Raw genomic sequence first — 19,944 nt, 5'->3', positions numbered from 1 at the left:
TGAAAGAAGTTGCTTATATAATCTATATTTGTGTGAATTATTGTTCAATTTTTCAGGTGAGAGCGCCTTGCATATTTTCACAATTCTAGGTTTTGGACTTTTTTGGGGGAGGGAGTTGGGGAGCGATGGGAAAAGAGAAACAAAGCAGGTCCTCATCGTGAAGCCTATCACTCCTCTTTTTTGTTTCTTTAAGCTTCTGTGTGTTGCATGACTGTAAAACTGTCATGTCAAATCCTTGTCACGTCCTGTGGGATTGTGCTCCATTCATGAGATAACCCTCCAATTGGCCAGGAAATATTCTGGCTGAATGAGCAAATTTGATGTAGCCTTAAGCAACCTAATTTATCATGAGCATTCATGCAAAACAGATATTAAAGGGGAAAGAATGTCCAAATAATTTGTTTTTTAATTAGGCAAAAAATGTAATTCTTTCTTTCATTAAAACAAAAGCCAAATGTCACTTTATCTCACTGTAAGTGCACCATCTTGCATAAGATATTAAAAATTGATTGTATTAAAGTCACACATGCTACACTCGCTTCAGCGTGGACTAGAATGAGACTTTTCACCCTCCCCCTATAAATTACTATTCTAAAATGGCACAACCTCTTTTAGAAACAGCTGTGGTACCAGAGAGTGTCTGAGATCAATTCAAGGAGCCCCTTGAAATAAAACATTTAACAAGAAAAGGAGTACTTGTGGCACCTTAGAGACTAACAAATTTATTTGAGCATAAGCTTTCGAGAGCTACAGCTCACTTCATCGGATGCATTCAGTGGAAAATACAGTGGGGAGATTTATATACACAGAGAACATGAAACAAATGGGTGTTACCATACACACTGTAACAAGAGTGATCAGGTAAGGTGAGCTATAACCAGCAGGAGAGCGGGCTGGGGTGGGGAATCTTTTGTAGTGATAATCAAGGTGGGCCATTTCCAGCAGCTGACAAGAACGTCTGAGGAATAGTGGGGGGGGAGGGGGTGAATAAACATGGGGTGGCATATATCACATTGGTAGATGTGCAGGTGAACGAGCCTCTGATAGTGTGACTGATGTGATTAGGCCCTATAATGGTGTCCCCTGAATAGATATGTGGGCACAGTTAGCAACGGGCTTTGTTGCAAGGATAGGTTCCCGGGTTAGTGTTTCTGTTGTGTGACAAACACCTACAAGATCTCTATCAAGCGTTCTTCCAACTACAATACCCACCTGCTGAAGTGTAGAAACAGATTGACAGAGTTAGAAGAGTACCCAGAAGTCACCTACTACAGGACAGGCCCAACAAAGAAAATAACAGAAATGCCACTAGCCATTACCTTCAGCCCCCAACTAAAACTTCTCCAATGCATCATCAGGGATCTACAACCTACCCTGAAGGACGACCCATCACTCTCACAGATCTTGGGAGACAGGCCCCCAACCTGAAGCAAATACTCACCAGCAACCACACACCACACAACAGAACCACTAACCCAGGAACCTATCCTTGCAACAAAGCCCGTTGCCAACTGTGTCCACATATCTATTCAGGGGACACCATCATAGGGCCTAATCACATCAGCCACACTATCAGAGGCTCATTCACCTGTGCATCTACCAATGTGATATATGCCATCATGTGCCAGCAATGCCCCTCTGCCATGTACATTGGTCAAACTGGACAGTCTCTACGTAAAAAAATAAATGGACACAAATCAGACATCAAGAATTATAACATTCAAAACCAGTCGGAGAACACTTCAATCTCTTTGGTCACTCGATTACAGACCTAAAAGTGGCAATTCTTCAACAAAAAAAAACTTCAAAAACAGACTCCAACGAGAGACTGCTGAACTGGAATGAATTTGCAAACTGGATACAATTAACTTAGGCTTGAATAAAGACTGGGAGTGGATCGGTCATTACACAAAGTAAAACTATTTTCCTGTGTTTATTCCCTCCCCGTTCCTCAGTTCTTGTCAACTGCTGGAAATGGCCCACCTTGATTATCACTGCAAAAGACTCCTGCCCCCCCAGGCTCTCCTGCTGGTTATAGCTCACCATACCTGATCACTCTCGTTACAGTGTGTATGGTAACACCCATTGTTTCATGTTCTCTGTGTATATAAATCTCCCCACTGTATTTTCCACTGAATGCATCCGATGAAGTGAGCTGTAGCTCTCGAAAGCTTATGCTCAAATAAATTTGTTAGTCTCTAAGGTGCCACAAGTACTCCTTTTCTTTTTGCGGATAAGGACTAACACGGCTGCTACTCTGAAACCTGACATTTAACAAGATGAGTGAACATGATGTTACTGTGTGACTTTCCATCATATTCTAATTCCCAGACACAAAACCTTCATTTATTTAAAAAAATACTAATGCAGACAAGGTTGAAAATCCATTCAAGTTGTGAATCTGAATATTAACTGAGATGCATATTCTCAGTCTTATTTTTGAAAAGCATCATAACCTCCATCCTGTATTCCTGTCCACGAACATGTGTGTGCGCGTGCATAAAATCATCACAAAGATTCACACTGACTGACCAGATGATAATATTTGTTAGGTTTCCATCAAACTTTCCCCTTCTGAATCAAAGTTTTACTGTATTTTAGTAACTGCACTGGGACCGAAAAGCAGGTACTCTGTAGTACAAGGAAAAATCTTGGGGATAATTTCAGTTCAGTTCACAAAGGGGATGAAGGAGGGAGATATCTCTAGGATATTTAGAGTTTATAGTGATGATCACCACAGAAGTACATCCATAGATGGAGGTCAGGATGTGCAGTGTTCTAATATATACACACAGACAGGAAGGAAGGAAGGCATGCTGTGGGAGAGTGAGTTTTTAGCCAATACACTATTTAGCCTAAGCTACGTAATACTGGCAACCTTTGATTGTAATAGATAGGTGAAGAGGAGATTCAGGGTTTTTTTGAGAATATTCATAAACCTTAGCTGATAAATTTCAAGCCTTTATATTATTTAAAATATTTTGTTAACATTTTTTTTATCCATTGGAATAACTTGTATTTGCAGGAACAGGACACACCTATGCCTAACTTTACTCAATGTAACGTGAGCAGTTAGTCATGTCCAGCATCAAGTGCTCTAACTCAATTGTTGACAACTTTGTATACATGCTACTTTTTTAATACAGAAAGTCAGTTATGCACATGGAACTCTTGTTGCAATGAATAGGAGTTCCAGGCCAGTATGCTCAGAGCAAAGTTAGCCGCTAAATGTGAATTATACAAAGCAGCATCTATCACATGCACACGAAAGTGCCCATCCTGAAGAGGAGAATCAGATATGGACTGACCCTCTCATTTTCAAAACTATCAGACCAGCTAGACAAAGAAAAAAATACGTTTGCAGGGAAGCCAGTTTACATTTCTACAAAAAGGGAATTTTCCCCCACCTAAACTAATCCCTATTTTTTGGGGAAAGTACAAAAACTTCACTCCTTGTAAGGAAAATATTTCAAGCTACAGCAGCCACACTATACCAGGCCAAACACTAAGCAAGCTATTCTGGGAGGATTGTGTGGCTGAAAAGCCACACCAACCTATGCTGATTTAAAAAAAAAAATCCCCCAAAATCTGATGCTTAACATGCACTCAGCAAATTCAGCTTTCATTCACGTGCAGTATAAACCCTCGACTACAGAGTGCCCTGCACAAAAAAATGAAGGACAAATAGTTTAAATCTAAAAAAATGTTATATTGTTACATACTCTGTGTGTCACAATTGTATAGTGCTTAAAATTATTTTTATGGGTCCTTGTTAGGAATATGAGGGGAAGGGCAGTCTAGTGGTCAGGGTACTAACGTTGGACTCAAGAGACCCAGGTTCAGTTCCCTGCTCCACCACAGACTTCCTGAGTGACCCTGGGCAAGTTACTTAATTTCTGTGTGCCTCAGTTCCCCTCTCTGTAAAATGGGGACAATCCCTATCTTGCAGAAGTATTGTGAGGATAAATTCATTAGATTGTGAGACTCTGGTAATGAGGCCATATAAGTACTTAAGTATTTAAATACATCACTAGCTTGTAATATTATAAAAAACCTACCAAAAAACTTTAGAGTAAAAAAACAACTGGTACAGTTACCACTCTCTGCTCAAAATATATGTCATGTAGTGCAGCCCAGTGAGGCTGCACATCAAGGCATCAGCAGGTCTTTTAACCCCCTCCTCCTCACTCCCCCAGAAACCACACAAACATAGCTCTTTCTACTGACTAGCGTACATACCTGCATTTCTTGATAATTGCAGGGGCTTAAGAGATGAACATAAGACAAGACTGGAAAATCCCCAAATTTTAAGAACTAAATATTTGGTTTTTAAAAATTCATTCAAAAATACTTGTTTTGCACATTCCTTACTGTATTTCAAATTATTATGAACCACATCACGTCACTAAAGTGAGCAAAAATTCCACATTTCAGATAATAATGGAGTTTATTCATTTTTACACAATATCAACATTTCAGAATAGCTGTAGGACTCCTAACCAATTCAGATGAGTTTCTGTTCAAAAAACCTACAACACATAAATCAGTTGTTCTCAAACTTTTGTACTAGTGACCCCTTTCACATAGCAAGCCTCTGAGTGTGACTCCCCCTTATAAATTAAAAACACATTTTTATATATTTAACACCATCATAAATGCTGGAGGAAAAGCTGGGTTCGGGGTGGAGGCTGACAGGTCGCACCCCCCCATGTAATAACCTCGTGACCCCCTGAGGGGTCCCAATTCCCAGTTTGAGAACCCCTGACATAAATACAACTCTTTTTAGCTATTTTCACTACCATGTTTAGCATTTGCACTTCCTTGACAAATCTCTCAGTACGCTACACAAACTTAAAATAAGAACCAAAAAAAACCCCTGTAACATTGATTTTGAAATGTACTGTATACAAATCCAAGCAGAAGCTTCAAAAAATTAGATAGACGAGCAAAGCATCATATTTATAAAAAGGATTTATGCAAAATCCAGTTAGGGTTGTGTTTTTGTTGTTGTTTGGGGTTGTTTTTGTTTTGTTTTGTTTTTAAGATTTTGGATTATTTAATCCTTGTTTATCACTAACTCCTTTCAACATTAAAATTTGATCATCTCTTCCTATGTAACACAGCAGAAAGTGAACAGCTAGCTTGCATTACAAAGCATTTTTAAAGGCCCCAAACAAATGGAAACAACAAAACTGTGAAAATGTTAAACATTTGAACAAAATGAAAACAATGGATTCAAAAGAAACTGATAAATGAATAATACTTTTCATTTCTATAATGCCTTTTATCAGAGGATCTCAAAACACTCTTCTAATATTAATGAATTTAGCCTCAATATCCCCAGGACTTTACCAAGACTACAAAGGGGATCTGTGGCAAAGCCCAAAATACAATTAGGTCTCCTGACTCCTTGTCTTGCACATTCTCCATACTATATTAGTGGTGCTTTTCTCACATACAACTACTAAAAGACTACAAACATGGGACCACAGGTTTATGTAACTTGTGGATTTGGAGATTAAAAACTAAAAGAGAAAAAGCCTTAAAACAGGATATCAAACCAAACAAGAATATACACAATGAAACCTCCATCAAAGATCACCTCAAGTCTGAACTGAACAAGAAGTTCCCCAAAAGTACCCCTGAGGTTTTGTTAATCCTCAGAATAGATAAAGGTCATCTCTATTAGTAAGTTGAAATGTAATGATTCTTTGAGGCAGGTTTAATTGTATTCCTATTTTTAAAAAAAACACAAACCTACCTTGACTACAGAATTTTCTTCATAATCCCTTCATGATAACATAGTGAAATTAACTGAGACCTGTACTTTATCACTCTCTTTAAGATAAGAGTCCACATGAAGACAAGTAACTTCTCTGGTTCTTAATACATCCAGCACTATGCTGATGAGAGAGAATAAAATCTCTTGTCTAGAAAACACTGTCTACATCCACCAAATCCTTTAGATTAATGCACCAACCACATTATTTGTAATCTGTTTCAAGCTTCTTACAATGTTCCGGGTGAGTACCAGAGAAACAAATCCGAGCTGCTGATTTGAAAAACAGAAATCACCATACTTTTTTTTTTTTTTTTGCCCTTGCCAGTACTACACTAATTTGACAATCATTAATGTTAACATTCTTGCACCACATGGACATGGAATCCTTATGTAGATAAAGGATTCGATCTCAACAATCCTCACATAAGCAGAACTTGAGTGGAGATCAGTTAGAATTTTGCTCATGCAAGGCCTAAAGAATTGAGCTCAAATTGTGTCTTTTTTTTTTTTTTAAGTGTGAATGTAAACACTGGATTCTGCAAGAGAAAGTCATCAGCTTGTAAAATACTACATCACAAATTTTTTTCATTCTAAATCACAACAGAAATATGAATATCTACATTAAACTACATTGTTCTGAAGCAGAAGTCTAGCTCTGAGAAAGGATTAAAAGGTTAATTTTTAGTATTAAGATGGAAGATCACCACCATTTAATACCCCAAGAAGATGCCCACTTTTACCATGTTATTATTACTCACTGACATATAGTCACCACTGCCAAATATTTTTTTAACTGATAGTCATTAAAAATAGAACTGGATGTTAAAAACACCTTCATGTTGTTAGTATAACAATTTATATATTACTTTTTCTATTAACATAATTGGGAATTTCTCCTACCCTGGATTCACAGCCTGAGAAAAAACAACCCCTGGAGACAAACAAATACATTATTGAATATGTAAGAACACTACTTATACAGCTCTTTACATCTTTTAAGTGCTTTATCAATACTGACTAATATTAGGGTTCAATATTGCTCCTATCGAAGTCAATGACAAAAATCAACGACCTCAATGGGAGCATGTTTGGGACCACAATTGTTATAAACGCAGATGTGGTAGAGTTCAGTTAAGAGAAGCACGTTCTGTAATTGCACTTTAAGGCCCCAATTAAACAAAGTATTTTAGCATGTGTGCCTAATTTTAAACCTGTAACCCCACTGAAGTTATTCAAGTGATCAAAGATAGGCATGTGATTAAGTATCTTGCTGAATAAGAGGCTAAGTTTCCTTAGTGATGATTCAGGTAGACAATATTTATGTGCTGTCTTGAATTTACATGTTCTGTCCCATGTATTCCTGTTGTAACAAGAAAATCACCAGGTTTCTTAAACAGTAGTCTCCATTCTATACAATTTTTGCCAATTAACCTCCAGGGCAGCTTTCTATAATGAGAATGGGCCAGGAAGTCTTCTAAATTAATTGATTAAAAATCTGTGTTTGAGAGCCTTTGAAGTAGGCACAGTTAATAATTAAATCTAAATGAAGAGTTCATCAATCTGAAAATTATTTCAGCCATCTTCCATCTCTGTCGCTCAAGCTACCAGTTAATGCAGTATTTCACAAAAACAATCTAACACGTAGTACGTCTTTGCTAATATTTCACATCTAAATGACAGAGAGCTATGACTAACTGGAGCAAAAGGGATTTTACTTCATAGTCTGTATTCTTCCTGTAATGTTCTCCTGATCTGCCTTGCCTTGCATCCACTCATCCCCTTATTCTTTTTCTTAACCTCTCTCTCTCTCTCTTCTGGCTCTTTCCCTTCTCAATTCAAGCATGCTTTAGTCTCTGCCATCTTAAAAAAATCCCACACTTGTCCCCACTTGCCTCTCCAACCACTGCCCCTTCTCCCTTTCATCTCTAAGCCCATTAAATGCATGGTGTACAATAGCTGTCTGAACTTCCTCCCCTCCAATTCCATCCTAGACCCTCTCCAATCCAGCTTCCACCATTTGCCCTGCTCTGAAACCACTCTCACCAAAGTCTATAATGACCTCTTTTTAGCCAAATCTCAGAAGCAGTACTCCATCTTTATCTTTCTTGACCTGTCAGCTGCCCGACACTGGTGACATTGCTCCTCTTCTTGAAATCTTCTCCTTCCTTGGCTTCTGTGACTCCATCCTATTCTGTATAACTTCTCCTTTAGCATGTCCTTTGGAGGATCCTCCTCACCTCTCCTCCAACTGTCTAGGGTTTCACAGGGCTCTGTCCTTGGTCCTCTTCTTATCTCTTTCTGTCCAAACTAAAATCTCAGCTGGTTTCTCAGACACCAACCCATCAACATCTAGCCATCAGCTCAAACTCAACATGGGCTAAAACAGCTCTTAGTTAATCCACACACACACCACAAGCTCTCTGTGTTAGCTTCAACACTACCATCCTTCCTGTCACACAGGCCCATAATCTGTGCATCATCTTCAACTCAGACCTCTCTCCAGGTCCTCACATATGGGCTACGTATAAATCTGGCAGATTCTTTTTATATAACATCTCTAAGATGCAACCTTTCTTATCCATCAACACACAAAAAAACCCTTACCCACGCTCTCATCATCTTGATTACCGCAACATCCTTTTCTCTGGCCTCGACAAATGCAGTCGTCTTGCCCCACTCATGTTCACTCAGAATGCTGCTGCAAAGATCGTTTTCCTAGCCTGTTGCTTAGCCATGTCACCACCTCTCTAAGTCCTCTACTGGCTCTCCCTTCTCTATCACATCAAACAATCTGCTAGTCTTCACTTGCTTCACAACCTATCCCCACCCCACGTACCATCTCTCATTTGCTAGCAAAACATTGATTCCCACCTCCAAATGGCCCGTTATGCTGGCCTCCACAACCCATTTTTTAAATTTTCAGTCAAGCGCCTTTATGCTTTCTCCCATGGTGCTCCTCAGACTTGATACGAGTGCCTCATAAATAGCCAGAAAATTACCCCATTATCTACCTGCAAATCCCTCCTCAAAACTCTCCTTTGCTGTGACGTCTCCAGAAAACATGACAACAGTTAAGTTGATAGTTGCCTATCAATGCTGACCAATGTGGTCTCTTTGGGTATGTCTAAACAGCAATTAAACACCCATAAATGGCCTGTGTCAGCTGATTCGAGCTTGCAGGGGGAGGGCTGCAGGGCTGTTTAATTACAGTGTAGACATTCGGACTCAGGACCTCCCCCCACCGGGTCTCAGAGCTCCACAAGCCCAAGTCCTGCAAGCCTGAGTCAGCTGACAGACCAGCCATGGGTGTTTAATTACAGCGTAGACTTGCTCATTATTTCCTTGTATTTCCCCATTGGTCTGTAACCATATGTTATCTCTTGTAAGCTCCTTGGGGCAGGAACTTTTTTTTGTTCTGTGACAGTATAGCACCTTGTACAATGGAGTCCTAGGCCATGACTAGTGCTCCTTGGTGCTCCATAATACAAATAATAAACAACAAAAGCCAATGAGAAAAGTAGATAACTATAGTCTCTCTGTTACAGATGGAGCAATGTGATGGGTTTGGTCATATCCCTATATCCTGTATCTGTGTGATTTGTTTCTTCTTCCTCATTGTTTGCAGCCCCTACTGTCCAGATCGCTTCGCAATTTGGTTCTATCTTCTCTGTTTTTGCCATTGCAACATCTGACAAAGCCATAAAGCAGTACACAAGGGGCTAACAGGATTTGGTTTTTTTTGTTTTTAAGTAAAGGTGATCTTGAGTGCTTAAGAGTCCCTATAAGAATCCCTGACTTGACAACAACTAGCAGGAACCATCAATGCTTGGAGATTCCAGATGTTTCCCTATTGTGATAGAAATACCAAAGTAGCACTACATACCAGTTTGGAAACTGCTGCTTTTAAAAGTTGCGCTTTAAAATATATATATATATATTATATATATATATAGTTTGCAGTTCAAATTTGTGGTAGGTTTGTAATCAAGCAGGGTAAGTGAGGGAAAGGTAATCACTGCAAAACAACTAATCTGACAGCTTCATTTTCATATGTGCTAAGTTTCAACACGAAGTTGCCACACATCCTACAGGACAACTATGCAGTGCCACTCTTCACATTAACCCAGAGTATCCCCTGAAGCAGGAAACAGCTGCAGAGGCTGAAACAGAGAATACAGTCGGTCATAAAAGTAAAGGGAAGGTTAACCACCTTTCTATATACAGTGCTATAAAAATCCCTCCTGGCCAGAGGCAAAACCCTTTCACCTGTAAAGGGTTAAGAAGCTAAGACAACCTCGCTGGCACCTGACCAAAATGACCAATGAGAAGATAAGAGGGAGGGGGAAACAAAGGGGTTCGTCTGTCTGGGTGATGCTTTTCCCAGGAACAGATCAGGAATGCAGTCTCAGAACTTCTGTTAGTTAGTAAGTAATCTAGCTAGAAATGCGTTAGATTTCCTTTTGTTTAATGGCTGGTAAAATAAGTTGTGCTGAATGGAATGTATATTCCTGTTTTTGTGTCTTTTTGTAACTTAAGGTTTTGCCTAGAGGTATTCTCTATGCTTTGAATCTGATAACCCTGTAAGGTATTTGCCATCCTGATTTTACAGAGGTGATTCTTTTACCTTTTCTTTAATTAAAATTCTTCTTTTAAGAACCTGATTGATTTTTCATTGTTCTTAAGATCCAAGCGTTTGGGTCTGTGTTCACCTGTACAAATTGGTGAGGATTCTTATCAAGCCTTCCTCAGGAAAGGGGGTATAGGACTTGGGGGGATATTTTGGTGGAAGACATCTCCAAGTGGGCTCTTTCCCTGTTCTTTGTTTAACACGCTTGGTGGTGGCAGCATAGGGTTCAAGGACAAGGCAAAGTTTGTACCTTGGGGAAGTTTTTAACCTAAACTGGTAAGAATAAGCTTAGGGGGTCTTTCATGCAGGTCCCCACATCTGTACCCTAGAGTTCAGAGTGGAGAAGGAACCTTGACACAGCCAGTCTAGACTGTAGCAGCATCAGTAGGTGTTTGCTGTCTATACTATTATTTTAAGGATACGATTCGTCACGGATTCCGTGACTTTAACAGATCTCGATGACTTCTTCGTCTTCATGCTGTGCATGGTGGTGCTCAGGCTTCCATGATTTATTGCTTGTTGTCTGCGTCTTGTCAGTTATTTTTACTAAAAATACCCATGACAAAATCTTAGTCTTCGTTATTGTTAGTTAACTAAGTTATCCTAAAATGTGCCCCACTTAGAAGACAGTGCATAAGTGCAGTATTATCTAAAAATATTCAAGCATATAAATTAAAACACCCTATCAATATAAGCGTCACATAAGGTTAATAATTTATGTTAACGAACATTTACCTATGACTCATCATTATTGCTAGCCATTGGTTTCAATGGATTGTTTGTATATGGTGTCAATAACTTATATTCTCATTAATAAAGAGATAAATGTGGCTCAAGAACTTGAATGGCTAAAGATTTTATTTTAAGAACATAATCCAATTGAGTTAGCATTCCTAAAACTCTAGTTCAATACTCATTCTAAGTATCACATTAAGAATAATAAGAATTTGAAACATACTGTAGCTGAAGTATGGCACTCTTCAGAACAGTACTAGACAAATACCTGCGACATTATTATTATAGTCACTCCTATAGGTTGACAGGTAGGTAAAATATTGTGTTAAAGAGAGAACTGAATCTGAAAGTTATCTGATTCTGTTATCTATAGTAAGAATTTGCTGATATAGAAAGTTATCATTTGTACCCATTGAAAATATTGGTGTTCCCCAGGGATCAGGACTGATGGTGTCCAATGTATTTATTAATGATCAAAAAAACAAGATGAATTGCATGGCACTCAGATACGATGATGATGAGATCCATTTAAAACAAGATGACAAAATTTGCTAGCAACACAACTATTTAGATTAATCAAAAGTAGGGAGGATCAGGAACTCCAGAAGAATTTAAGCAAGCCTACGTAACTGGGTAGCAAAGAAAGAGAAGGTAGTTTAAAAGATAAAAGGAAAGACATATGAGAAGGAAGCCAGAGACACCAGCTATTGCGTCCAAAGAGGACTGTGCAATCAGTGGCATGAAATACATTGCACTTAGGCAGAGAGAATAAACATGACGAGGAAACCACTGCCAGCAGAGCAGAGGTGGTCCCAAACCATTCTGACAGGAGTAGTTTCAGGTTATAGTATCACTGGGATCAGTTAAAAGACAAATACTTTATAGCAATAGGCTGGAAGCAAATAAGATGTTAGGCTTAAGCAGAGGATATAGAATACTACAGAAGAATTTATAATGCCCCTACTGAACACCAATGATACAGTAGATCCTCAAAGTTACAAGCTGATGTATCAACCACATCCTTCATTTGGAACCAGAAGTATGCAATCAGACAGCAACAGAGACCAAAAAAAAAAACATTTAAAAAAGCAAATACAGTACAGTACTGTGTTAAATGTAAACTACTAAGAAAATAAAGGAAAAGTTTAAAAAAATTTGACAAGGTAAAGAAACTGTTTCTATGCTTGTTTCATTTAAATTAAGATGCTTAAAAGCAGCATTTTTCTTCTGCATAGTAAAGCCCTATTAAGTCAATGTTCAGTTGTAAACTTTTGAAGAACAACCATAACGTTTTGTTCAGAGTTACGGACAACCTCCATTCCCGAGGTATTCATAACTCTGAGGTTCTATTGAACATTTGCACCTTTAATGCTGTATTGTATTGTTGTCCTTTTGTTTCAAGGATCACATAATGTAAGAAAGGTAGAAGTGAAACATGAGCAGGAACAAACACTCATGAAGTGTCTACACTAGTGTTTACAAAAATGTTAGTTAACACTTATTAACTGCCAACCATTTAACATGTTACAACACAAACAAAAACTCTAGACAAGACTGGTGATAATCTGTTTGTTTGGTAGGTGAAAGGAATTCATGTACAAACCTCTCCCTACTATATCCCAACTTTCTCTTCATTATTCATTCTGGAACTCTCCTAGAGTCCCACACTCCTTTGTGGGTGTCCGATGCTCTCTTTCCCAAGCCTGTGTCTTGTATCACTAATTTAAGCTACCCCGACATTTCATAATTGTTTAACCTCTCCTGGTCCTATTCCAGGGTGAAGATGGGCTCTCAAGCTACAAAGTATCATCAGACATTCAAAAATGACTGAACGGTTTAAGTTAGAGCAGAGCTGACACCCCCTTCCCTGCAAGGCTACAGCTGCTCATTTGCACTTGGGGGATGGCTTTAAGCAGCTGAAGCATGCTGCATACACCACTGCTCAAAACAAGATACTGTAGTACACGGACTATCAGTCTGTTCCAAAATCAGCGTTACCAACTCTCATGATTTTCTCTCCAGTCTTGTGATTATTTGGTATTTTTATTAAAGCTCCAGTTTGTGGAATCAGATTTTTAACCAGAGAATCTTTGTTTTCATTAAAAAAGTTAAAAGTTTCTAGCCCTTAAGCCTTCAGAGAGAAGCTGGATATCATGAACCCTAAAATGCCAATACCATAACGCCAAAAAAAAAAAAAATTCCTGTATTTTTGGAATTTTGTGATTTCTAAGCCAATCTCAGAATTTTTGAGCCCTCCTTTGGGCTGGCAATGCTGCAATACAGCAGTTGTTACGCTGCTGCTGTGATGAACAACTAATATGCACTTGAGGCTCTCTGATGAAGTTTTTTTTTTAATCAATTTAGAAATCACCCAAGTTCCAATAGAAGAATAGAAGAATAAGTTTACTGGTTAATTTCCACCAAAGCTTTGATAACTGCCATTCACTAGAAAGCGTTTATCCTCTAAACTCCCTTGCTGAGTGTGTGTAGAATTACAAAGAGCCAGACAACTGATTTGTCTTCTAGTAACACATCAGAATGTACTAATAAAACACCTGCACATGTGACAGCCTGTGTACAAAAGTATAAACTAACTATGGTTAGTACAGCATTCGATATCGGCCCCTGAAGTTATAATGGTAAATAATCACATCTATGTGAAGTTTTCAAATAAGACACATTCTTCTAGCATTGCTCCAGGAGCTACTGATTTGATGAAGTTTCCACCCTTCCTAGTTATGTAAATTCCCGCCCCCCCAATGATTGCACAGGATTAAAGAAACTTGATAAAACATGTTAATGAAGCATATCTGTCACCTTTATTTTATTTGACTTCATGAAAGCTAGCAAATATCAACAGCAGTGTCAAGTTCTGTTCATCCTTACCCAGAGCTGGCAATTGTAGCCATGCAAGCACAGAGGTCTGCCCACATGGATGCAATTGGAAGACCTGGTCCCATGTTACTACAATATGAACCTCTTATTAAAGTCTCATTTTACTATTAAAACTACATAGCAGCCATAAAGGAGACAGATAAAACTACACTATTTGGTAGTACAAGCAAAGACGTAGAATACTAAATGACAGTTCACTATAAAGTCCACTCACTAGACTCATAGCACAAGGGGTTCAATTTTTATTTATAAAAAATAAAATTCCCAATTATTTTCAAAATACAGAAAAAAATAAGTTAATCCTGTCTGTTCTCGCTAATTCTGGAAAAATTTTAAGGCAGCCTTGAAAGTCTCTTACTTTTGAAAAGACTGAGGGAATACATTCCAGGGAGATATTTAAAATCTCTCTTGCTGAAACTGACTCTCAGTTTGAGAGCTCCAAATACAACAAAATGTTAACTTTATTATTTGTAGTCACTAAGTAAGTGTTGGGTGTATTCTGTCATTTAAAAAAAAAAAAGTTAGTATGCACAAACAAAACCGCAAGGATGCCGGACAATAGTTACCCAGGCATAACTATCCTTTTGTGCCTTCCACTTCAGTAGTTTTTAAAAGGGTGCAAGGGGGGAGAAGTTATCCAGTCCCTCTGCACTGAGAATGGCTTATACCCATAATGACATTCCTCAGAGCAAGAGTTTGGTTTTTGTTTTCTTAATTTACAAACAACTTTATTACCAACTCAATGTTACAATGTGAACACACCAAGGGCCATGCACGGATAATAAAAAGTTCCAGAGATGAGTATGTACCTCACATTATTAAAAGCACGCAAGCTATTATCTGCCCCAAATTTTACATTTCACAGACCACAACAGGATGACTAATACTTTTTGGAATTTACTGACTGATAAGATTTGATGACTAGGTTACAACTTTGAGGGAAGGGAAGAAAGCACTTTTCTATGCCAGGGTGAAGGAACGGGGCATGCATACAGTCAAATTACCAAGCTTTTCAAAATATATAAAAGCAAAGGAGCTCAAAATACAGTAAAGTTAAAGTCTGTTTCATTTTAGATCCAAAACTATTAATATTTTAAAATACTTGCCACTATAGTCAGTAATACCTGTGAGTGATCACCACAGCTTTGTATAAAGTAGACACTCCTATTACACCAAACCCTATTACATTTAAGAAGTGATACAAATAAAGCGTGGTTGTACTCTGAAGAATTACTCTGTAAAAGTGTCATCATGAGACTCCATACTTGTCTCTCAATGATTCCAGATCAGTTATAGTCTCTCTCTCTCTCTCTCTCTCTCTCTCTATATATACACATAACTAAGTGCCAGCCTGGTATACTCAAGAAGGTTCTTTCCAATTTGCAGCTCACTAGTAATAAAAATTCTGCAGCCTAAATTCTGCCCTCAGAAATACCTGTGCAACCTTACCTTACATTAGCTTGCACAAATGAAACTGAATAATCAATTCTGTTGACAAACAAGCAAGAAGAGACTCAAGCTTACTCTTTCTGAGTTGTATATTCTTTAGAGTGCTAACAGGAGTAAAAAGATAGCAGATACGACTCAATACACACGTGAAGCAGATTAATGAGTAAACTGCCAGTTTATATACTTTTCAAAGGAGAACTTCTCTGTGTAGAAGTCGTTAACAAGTGCTCTAAAGGCAACCTTTGAACCACATTTGACTATTGGAGAGATTGAGGGGATTAAGTGGAGAAGGTACATTTTGAAAACTGCTCACTATTCTGTCAGATACATATGGGCTCCCTATGTAACTAAGTGACTTTGGTACTTTTGCTTCCCTAAACAATGGAGACTAGGTAGGGTCACATTGGAGGAAAACGTAATATTAAACACAAGTAATGCCCACAGTTCCAAAGTATCAGGAGGTTTCTACAAAAATGATCAGCAATAAAATAACTATTGTTCAAACAAATAGCTATCATTAGGCTTCAGAGTTAACACAATTTGAGATTAACTGAAGAGTTTACACCTCTTTCAGACATACTGTTTCCAACTAATTGAGATAATGGATAAATTCACATTCACAAAGTTTTTGTTGTAACCATTAAATTAATAAACCAGAAATTATTTTAACTGAAAGTTTAAATTATACAGAAGCTGATGAAGCAACCCAGAAAAAAGCGTTGGTACAGTCAAGGCTTGGAATAACAAACTGACAATGTACTCAGTTTCTGTATTACAAGGTTGGGGGGGGGGGAGAGGTACAGACTACAGTGATCTCCAGTAACCCTTTACCAATCATTCAGTGGAGCAACACTGATTTCATTACGCTGATCATCCTACCATGACAAATACACCAATTAAAAACTGGAATAGATATACCACACTTCAGTAAACAGTGATGTATAATATACCAAAGGGAACACCTGTGTTTACTGGCAGTAGGTAAGAGAAGGGGAAAAAAAAGTTGGACACAAAAACAGAAAGAACAAGCAGTATCAACTAGATAATACTACCTCCCACAGTTGACTCATTTTTTTCAGTGTGCACATGGCTAAGGAGGGAAAGGAATCAAAGCTCATAAGACTTCCAAAATGGCAGTTTCCTATTTGGTGTTATTTTTAAAGACTGGTTTTATTGAGCACTTTACTCTTCAGATATAGTAATTAAAAATAAGTATAATGTACATTACACCTGAGATTTCCTTTAAGGTTGGTAAAAGCCATTGCTCTAAATCTGGCTTCCATGGAGTCATGCCACTTTTCCTCAAGCTGATTTGGTCCTCTACAAGAGGACAATAAGGCCAGACCAGCATAAGTTCTAGCCAAGACCTCTCTTCACTTTATCAATGATGGCTCATGACAAAGTAAAACATTTTGCTGCAGGGCAAACAAAACACATCCCTCAAAGGTCCATTGTACAATATATACCCTTCACAAAAACCGCCTGGCTGCATCAAATAGTTTGGGCTAGAGATGGGGCCATTTCCTTGGAGCAAAGATAAACTTACATAAAACTTTAACAGTATGCAACATCCACCCCCAGGTGTTAGGGTGGATCCAAGTCCTGTGCAAAAGTAACAAGCCGTAGTGCAGCAGCTGACAAACCTAGCACATCTCCCTCATCTAGGTTAGGAAGTTTCCAGGGGGTGGGGGGAAGGGGACGGAGAGGGTTTTAAGGCAGGTTGTATAGCCCTCTTTACAATGAAGGATTTTGCTGTGTTTGACTAAGGCCTTTACAGTCGCCCTTGTTTATTCCCACCTATCCAAAAGTGACCTCCATTGATTTTTACTAGTACACCTTGAAACCGCTGCCTTTGCCGAACCCTAACCCTTTAATTCACATGCAGCTGGGGAGAGGGCTCCACGCAGCAGCACCCCGTGCCCCCGTCCCCCGGATTTCCGTGAGGCGGCGGCAGCCCAGGAGGGGGTGGCCGAGCCAGAGGAGGAACAGGCCAAAGAGCAGGGCCGAGAGCCCTTGGGGGGCAGGGAGGCCGGCACACACCTGGTGCGATGGCCCAGCCTAGGGGACGGGAAGACCAGCAGCGCAGCCTCCCCCGTGCCCCGGCCAGCGCCTTGCCCCCACCTGCCTGGCAGGGAGACGCGCCGCCCCCGGGCTAGCGGCGCCCCCGGCTGCGGGCCGGCCGCAGAGGAGGCCGGGCGGCCGCCTCGCGGCTCAACCCTCCGCGCCAGGCCCGGATGACGGGGGAGGAGGCTGGGAGGCCACCGCGGCAGCCAGGTTAGCGCGAGCCCCTCCCCCTCCCCCGCAGTCGCGGCTCACTCACCTCGGCCGGCCCTTGCCGCTGGGAGCGCGGCGGCGGCGGGACTGGGCGCGCGGGTCGGGGAATGAATGGAGGCTGCAGCGCCCGGCTTCCCCAGCAGCGTCCCGCGTCTCACCTTCTGCCTCCCTCAGCGCCGCTGCCCGGCGCCTGAGCAGCTCGCCCCGGCCGCCCCCCCTGCTCCGGCTCCCTTCCCCTCCCCGCCCCTCTGACGCACTGGCTGTGCAACGCCTCGAGCATCGCCCACCCTCGGCTCCCCGGCGCGCGGGGTACCCAGTGCAGCCGCCGCCTCTCTCCCCGCCCGCAAAGGCGGGCGCAAAACAGCGAGACTTCGGGACTAAACAAGCCGCCTTCGCACAGCAGCACCGGGGCAAGCGAGGCTGAGCCTCCCTTCTTTACCGAGCATGGGGCAGGGCTGGTGAACGACAATACTGGACTAACAGACTTATCCGTGCTTAGTTGTTGTTTTTTTTTCTCTCCAAAAGACACCGCAGGATCCTGTAATAAGACATGCAAATACTCCCAGTTGAGTACACTCTCGCGGATGGCGTGCGATGCCCTTACTGTCCGCGTGAGCGCCTGCGTTTCAGGGAAATAAAGAGCAGCCACAGAGAAAAGCAGGACAGAGCTTATTGTCAGGGACAGCCCTGCTGATGGTTGATTCATGGTACAAAACTAAACGGTTGTAGCACGATGCAAGCCTTTGCATAGATATTGCAGATAAGACGCATTCTAAATTGACATAGGTGGGAGGTTGGATGGTAAACAGCTAGTTGGGGCCATCCCTTAAAATAAGCGGCAAGTGGTCACCCCTCTTACTGCTGAATGCAGTAATGTTTTATGAAGATACATATTATTACAATGACAGGAAGAGAAGGGCACATACACAGTGGTATTTATCACTTTATAGCAGTTATATTTCCGAAGTGCTGTAACTCTACTGAAATCTATTCGATTACAAGAGGGTTTCTAAGAGATGGAATGGAAAATTCTCCTTTAAAAAAATATAGGGATTGTCTTAAACAAAGAGCTACTTGTATTCAGGCTTTGTCTAGACTGTGGCCTTTTGATCCTGCAAGTAGATTCAAATAGGTAGAATCTTGAAGCATACAGAAACCCATTGGCTCCAATGGGGCTTCTTGTGGATTCAAAGATCCACCCACACAGCTCTGCTTGCAGGATCAAGACTTGATCTTTACTGTCTTTTATCTTTGTGTGTTGGTTGCTGATGTTTGTTACTCCTGCACCGGGAAATTGGAAAATATGCTGCTTTATATAATAATACAAGGTAAGACTGTGATATTAAGATTGTGGATTTACATCCGCAAGTAAGAAAATTTAAAAGTTTCACATAAATGTTAATTCGCCTGTGTTGTACGGATGTGTGCATAATGATATGCATGCAAAATATGCATATATTCAGTGCAAAAACTATGTTAAAAGAACATTAATGTTACAAAGTCAAGCATTCAAAATGCCAGTATTAAGATTGCCTGTGAAACCTAAATTCAGTCCCTTTGTGTGTATGCATTATATGATCTTTAATTACATGATCACATACTATTTTTTTCCACAGGATCCCTGTCTGATTTAGCGTGGGGGATCAACCTGCTCTGGTGATGAATCAGGCTTATGCAGTGAAGGAAGCTGTTTATGAACTCCCTGCCTCATTTGTTGCACAAGTTGGAAGCTATGTCATGAATGAGGCAGGGACCTGCAAGAAGAGAAAATACCGTTTCATGGTGAATGGTGTTCTGGAGAACTGGATTTTATCCCTGACTCCAGCACAGAGTTCCTGTATGGTCCTAGGCAAGTCAATTAAACCAAATTTTTCAGAGGTGGTTGCTAATTGTGTATTCCTCATTTTCTGGCTGCCCAGTTTGAGACTGATTGGAGGACTGCTGAGCACTCAGCTGCAAATAGGTCACAGGGAGGTGTGCTTTGAATATATAAAGTGCTATGTACTGTTAAGAACTCTGAACAAAATCAGGGCCAAAGCATCTCAAATTGGGCACCCAAAATTAGTGAACATTTTTTATCTGAATCTCTTTGTGCATGAGTTCCTCATCTGTAAAAAAAAAAAAAAAAGGGGGGGGGTGGATAATATTATCCCTTCACCTCACAGAGGTGTGGATATGTTTC

The 19,944-nt window shown here is 40.1% G+C and overlaps 1 protein-coding gene and 1 long non-coding RNA gene across 3 annotated transcripts in view; one reads left to right on the top strand and one right to left on the bottom strand.

Moving 5' to 3' along the window:
* The window catches only part of FAM169A (family with sequence similarity 169 member A), a 67,465-nt gene extending 49,524 nt beyond the window's left edge, over positions 1-17,941 (bottom strand). The window contains exon 1 of one of the 2 annotated variants that reach the window (XM_048851849.2): positions 17,809-17,941. The gene's annotated coding sequence lies outside the window, so the exon portion shown is untranslated. The remainder of the gene's footprint in view (positions 1-17,808) is intronic. The other variant, XM_048851848.2, reaches the window with a different exon arrangement.
* Positions 17,942-17,981: 40 nt separating this feature from the next.
* On the top strand, positions 17,982-19,639 carry LOC125637439 (uncharacterized). Its single transcript, XR_007356935.2, has 2 exons — positions 17,982-18,327; positions 19,379-19,639. It is a non-coding gene; the product is annotated as an uncharacterized LOC125637439 (long non-coding RNA).
* The last annotated feature ends 305 nt before the right edge of the window (positions 19,640-19,944 follow it).

Source organism: Caretta caretta, chromosome 5 (genome assembly GCF_965140235.1).
Source record: "Caretta caretta isolate rCarCar2 chromosome 5, rCarCar1.hap1, whole genome shotgun sequence".
Lineage (NCBI taxonomy): Eukaryota > Metazoa > Chordata > Testudines > Cheloniidae > Caretta > Caretta caretta.
This window is presented reverse-complemented; position numbering and strand designations above follow the sequence as displayed.